General features: G+C 38.5%; 1 protein-coding gene and 1 long non-coding RNA gene across 6 annotated transcripts in view; one reads left to right on the top strand and one right to left on the bottom strand.

Annotated features, from left to right (window-relative positions):
* Window positions 1-2,431, top strand: part of LOC126498051 (uncharacterized) — a 30,680-nt gene extending 28,249 nt beyond the window's left edge. The window contains exon 6 of the long non-coding RNA XR_007590757.1: window positions 1,219-2,431. This is a non-coding gene — a long non-coding RNA (uncharacterized lncRNA). The remainder of the gene's footprint in view (window positions 1-1,218) is intronic.
* LOC126498042 (cytochrome P450 2J4-like) overlaps window positions 1-6,000 on the bottom strand; it is a 139,957-nt gene that overhangs the window by 55,856 nt on the left and 78,101 nt on the right. The gene's annotated exons all lie outside the window — the stretch shown is intronic.

Here is a 6,000-nt window from a genome sequence, read left to right as displayed (position 1 = left end):
AAAGGCAACCCACTGACTGGGAGAAGATCTTCACCAACCCCGCAACTGACAAAGGTCTGATCTCCAAAATATATAAAGAACTCAAGAAACTAGACCGTAAAAGGCTAATCAACCCAATTATAAAATGGGGCACTGAGTTGAACAGAGATCTCTCAACAGAAGAAGTTCAAATGGCCAAAAGACACTTAAGGTCATGCTCAACATCCTTAGCGATCAGGGAAATGCAAATCAAGACAACTTTAAGATACCATCTTACACCTGTCAGAATGGCGAAAATCAAAAACACCAATGACAAGTATATTCTTCAAAGACACTTCAGTGACCTACCTCTTTCAACTTGAACCTACCCTCCAATGAAATCCATCCATGGACTAATCTCCTACTGAAGTTAGAGTTTTGTTGTTGTTGTTGTTGATTTTTATTGAGCTCTATATTTTTCTCTGCTCCCCTTCCTGCCTCTCCCCTCCCCTTCAACCCTCTCCCAAGATCCTCATGTTCTTATTTACTCAGGAGATCTTGTATTTTTTTTTTTTTACTTCCCATGTAGGTTACATCTATGAATGTCTCTCTTAGGTCCTCATAAATGCTGAAAATGGATAAGGAAAAATGAATAAGTTAAATGTGGTACGTTTACACAATGGAGTACTACACTGAAGAAAAAAATAATAACATCTTGAATTTTTCAGGCAAATGGATAAAGCTAGAAAACATCATTTTGAGTGAAGTAGGTTACTGGTGACTACGAAGGACACTAAAGTTCATTTTATATCTTGCCCTGGGCTTGCAGCACTTTAACATCTTCACAATCACTGCAGTTCTAATCAGTTAATCGGCCTTGCAGAAGAGGCAGAAAGGAAAGTTCTTTACAGGAATACCCATTCACCAGCACACTGAAGAAATTCCTACCGACATTTGTGTAACCATAGAAATTATTGTTTTTCCCTATCTTGGCACTCCTGAGTTACAACAACACTCTAGTCACTTCATTTATGCATTTATTTTTGAAAATATTGTTAAAATTGCTATTCTTGGCATACCTGATTGACTCTCCTCTGTATGTGTGTGTGTGTGTGTGTGTGTGTGTGTGTGTGTGTCTGTATGAATGGTTTGAGTCCTTTAGGCGTCATTTAAGAGACAGCCCCTTGCTAGAACAAATAAGTTACTGTAGGTAGATTTGTATAAATTCAACGTGACCCCACTTCCCATTTTCTCTCTCAGATTCCTGTGTGAAGATGATGTATGTATGGTCTGACTGCCTTCCCATTACCCCCTGGATGAGTCTCATTCTCCTGTTACAATGCCTTCACTATCATAACAAACTTTATCCTGTGGATGTATCAGGCAAAACAAATTCTTTTCTTCTCTAAGTCAGTGATTCAGAGGACCAAAATATTCTATCTCAGGAAAATAAATGGAAGGAATGTAATTACTAAAATGCTTTCTGCTTGTCAAACTTAAGAGGTGAATTTGAAAGATTAATTTTAGAATCAGCCTGTGAGTAGAGCTCACTTTCTATGATTTCTGGGCCTTTGCCTATATAAAGTCATATATGTTGTCTGTATTGATATGTATTTTGTCTCTATTACATGAGGTAATTAATAAAATCTTTTTTATTGTAAATAAAGTTATGATTTGATATTTTAACATCTAGCTTGGTGTACCTATTGTAATATTATAAGATAAAACTAGTGTCAGAAAAGTGCAGAGTTAGGTTTTAGGGTCTCTGTTTCATTGTATCATTAAAAAAATATTTGTGTTTTCAATAGAAAATATTCTTTTTTCCTTTTCTACTTCTATTTTTATTTTTTTATTTTTTAGTGATTTTTATTGATCCCTACATTTTTCTCTACTCCCTCCCCTGACTCTCCCCTCCTCTTCAGTGCACTCTAAGGTCCCATGCTCCGAATTTACTCAGGAGATCTTGTCTTTTTATACTACCCATGTAGATTGGATCTATGTATGTCTCTCGTAGGGTCCTCATTGTTGTCTAGGTTCTCTGAGATTGTGATTTGCGGGCTGGTTTTCTTTGCTTTATGTTTAAAAACCACTTATAAATAAGTAATGCGTTAATTGTCTTTCTGGGACTGGGTCACCTCACTCAAAATGATGTTTTCTAGCTCCATTCATTTGTCTGTAGAAATTCAAGATGTCGTTATTTTCTTCTGCTGTGTAGTACTCCATTGTGTAGATGTACCACAGTTTTCTTATTCATTCTTTGGTCGAGGGGCATTTAGGTTGCTGATCCCTTCCAATTTTTGTTTGTCTTTTCCTCTATTTCTTTAAAGGAATTTCTCATTTCCTCTTTATGAGTTTCAAACATTCTCATGAAGCTATTTTTTTCCTACTTCATTTATGTTTGGTTGTCCAAGTCTTGCTGTTGTAGAGTCTTTATGTTTTATTGGTGTTGTGTTACTCTTTGTGGTGTTGCATGTGTTCTTACCTTTTCTACTCATTTTTTTTTCTTCTAATAGGTGTAGTTGGGGCTATCTGTGATTATGTTGATTAATGTTCTAGGTGCCAGTGAATCCAAGGCTCAAATGGTTGTTCCTCCTGGAACAGTCAGTGCCACGGTTCTAGTTGTCCTGTAAGTCACTTAGTATTCCTGGAGGATACTCAGTGCTCCTGGACTTTGTTCTACTCCTTTGGAGTTTGCTGTCTCAGGCCTGCTCTAGCCTAGGTTGTCAGCTCAGACCTAATTTTTAAAATGTCCCTATCTGGATCAGTTCCTGCAGAGGTCTCTTGCTTGGGGTTGATCCTGTAAAGGATTCTGGCTCAGTCTAGTCCCCCAGCATTCTCAGGCTCGGCTCTGCCCAGACTCGCAGAGGACCTGACTCTGGCTTACACCCTCAGAGGTCCCAGAGTCATGCTTGAACCCACAGAGATTTCTGGTTCCTGCCTATTCCCTTTGATGTTCCAGGCCAATGCCTGGACTCAAAAAGGTCCTGGCTCAGGCCTACTTCCTCTGAGGTACCAGACTCACACCTGGAACCACAGAGATTTCTGGTTACTGCCTACTCCCTTGGAGATCCCAGATTCATGCCCAGACACACAGAGGTCCTGGCTTAGGTCTATTCCTTTGAAGGTCTCAGATTCATGTCCTGACCCTCGAGGCCTCCATCTCTGGCTTATTTACTCTGTGGTTGCTCCCCTGTACCTGGTTCCTGTGGAGTTCACTGTCTCAGATCCGTTCTAGCCTAGGTTGCTGGCTCAGACTTGGTTGCAAATGTTTCTGGACTGAATCATCTGCTGCTCTTTGGAGCTTGCTTTCTCAGGCCCACTCTAGTCTAGGTAGCTGGTGTAGTCAAACTCAAAGGCACAGCATATATACAATAAGATCATAGAAGAAAACTTTACCAACCTAAAGAATGATATGCATATGAAGAAAGAAGAAGCTTCTAGAATACCAAATAGACTGGATGAAAAAATATCCCCTTCCCACAGAATAATCAAGACACTAAACATGAGAAGATAGAAAGAATATTGAGAGCTGCAAAGGAAAAGGCAAAGTAATATATAAAGGCAGACCAAACACACACTTTACATCTTGACTGAAATAATGAAAGTCAAGCATTATGCAGACACTATGAGACCACGGATGCTAGCCCAGACTACTAAACCCAGCAAAACTTTCAATCACTATAGATGGACAAAACAAGATATTCCATAACAGAACTAGATTTAGCCAGTATCTAGCCACAAACCTAGCCTTTCACAAAGTTCTAGAAGAAAACCCCAACCCAAGAAAGTTAGCTATATCCACAAAAACACAGACAATGGATGATCTCACAGCAACAAACCAGAAAGAAGGGAAAAACATACACAATAACATCACCAATGATGAAAACTAAAATAACAGGAACTAGCAATAATTCGTCCTTATATTCCAATAATATAAATGGACTCAACTCATGTTTAAAAAGATACAGGCTAGCAGATTGGATAGGAAAACCGAAACCGTCCTTCTGCTGCATACAAGAAACACACCACAACCTCAAAGACAGACGTTGCCTCAGGGTAAAGGATTGGGAAAAAATTTCAAATCAATTGGACCTTAGAAACAAATTTGTGTAGCTATTCTAATATCTAACAAAATCGACTTAAAACTAAAACTAAACAAAAGAGATGAAAAATGGAATTTCATATTAGTCACAGGAAAAATCCATCAAGATGAAATCTCAATACTGAACATCCATGCCCCAAATACAAGGGCACCCTCATGTGTAAAAAAAAAAAAAAAAAAAAACCACTACTAAACACTTGAACACATTGGCACTTATAACCACATCCTAAATATAACCCCAGCAGCACAAAAACTAGTGAAATAATTAAGAAGTGGGACCGCTGTAACTGAGAAGCGTCTGTAAAGCAAAGGATATGGTCAACAAGAAAAAACAGCAGCCTACACAATGGGAAAAGATCTTCACCAATCCCACATCAGACAGAGGACTGATCTCCAAAATATACAAAGAACTTAAGAAATTGGTTGTCAAAAGAACAAATAAATCAATAAAAAATAGAGTATAGACCTAAACAGAGAACCCTCAGCTGATGAATCTAAAATGACTGAAACACACTTAAAGAAATGCTTTTAACATCCTTAGTCATCAGAGAAATGCACATCATAACAACTCTGAGATTCCATCTTACACCTGTCAGAATGGCTAAGATCAAAAACACTGATGACAACTTGTGCTGGAGAGGATGTGGGGTAAAGGGAACACTCCTTTATTGATAAAGTGAGTGCAAGCTACGAAGCAGCTCTCTGTACTGGCTTCTGTTTCAGTTCCTGCTGGAGTTGCTGGTTTTCTCAATGAGAGCCTGTCATCTGCAAGTGGAATCTGAAACCACCCCTTTCTTTCCATATGCTGCTTCTTGTCATGGTGTTTATCACAGTAGCAGAAAGCAAACTAGAACTGGTGAAGGATGTGAGAAAGGTATGTGGTTTGTGTACATTAAAACATAATACAATCCAATATTTTGCACAATACATATATGCTCATGATAAGATTTTAATGAGAGGCTGTTGATGATGATGATAAACCAGAATTCAAGACACAATGAAGTATTTTAGTTTTCAGAGAAGTGATTTAGAATATAATGGGTTTTAGATATTGAGAGGAGAGGTGGTAAGTTCAAGAAAGAATCATTTAGAGAAATGGACTCACAGGTTAGTGCTTTATTAATGGAGCTATTAAGGCCAGGACAGCATGGCAGCATTCTGAAAAGGGCCTCATGCCTGTTAGACGGCGTATTTTCGACACACACTATGTACACACACATGCATGCTATATGGTCACTCTCCAGCAGACAGTTCTCAGCCCCTTAAGGCAAGGATGTGAGACTCAGTGCATACTTGTATTCTCAATTAAAACAAAGTCATATAAGGTATCAAGAAGTGACTGCTTGGAGGACCAATGCATTCTGCAGGGAGCTGAGTCTGTTCTCTGTTAGTACCCAGGACCACCATTCCAAGGCTTGTACCACCTACCAGTGTGGGCCATCCCCCATCAGTCTCTAATTAAGAAAATACCCTACAGTGTTTCCTACAGCGCAATTTTATGGAAGCATTGTTTCAATTGAGTTTCCCTCATTTTATTTGACTCCAACTTGTGTCAAGTTGACAGAAAAATTAGACATGACACCTTCCTCTGAGAATTTCAGGTAGTTGTACTGCTACTGTGATTCAACATTGTAATGGTCATGTCACACCAATACCCAGCCCTCTAGGTCCTTGGGGCTGTGTCTTTTTATTTCTTAAAGAAATTTCATTTAAGATCTACCAGTTCTCTGACTGCTTTAGTGTAAAACCTGATAATCTTCTTAATATTCCTATATAACTTATAACTCAGACATTATAATTCATACTTTAATCTGTGTACAATTGTATGATTCCATTAGATAGTTTTCTCAGTATAGTTTTTAGAAAGGTAAGTTTCCAGGTGGGATGACCATGGATTCAGCATTCTATGTCCACCAAATACTCACTGATTCATGACAACC

This window comes from Alexandromys fortis, unplaced genomic scaffold, assembly GCF_014885135.2.
Source record: "Alexandromys fortis isolate MF-2015 unplaced genomic scaffold, M_Fortis_MF-2015_v1.1 scaffold_13, whole genome shotgun sequence".
Classification (NCBI taxonomy): domain Eukaryota; kingdom Metazoa; phylum Chordata; class Mammalia; order Rodentia; family Cricetidae; genus Alexandromys; species Alexandromys fortis.
The sequence above is the reverse complement of the archived record's forward strand: the minus strand, read 5'-3'. Positions and strand labels throughout refer to the sequence as shown.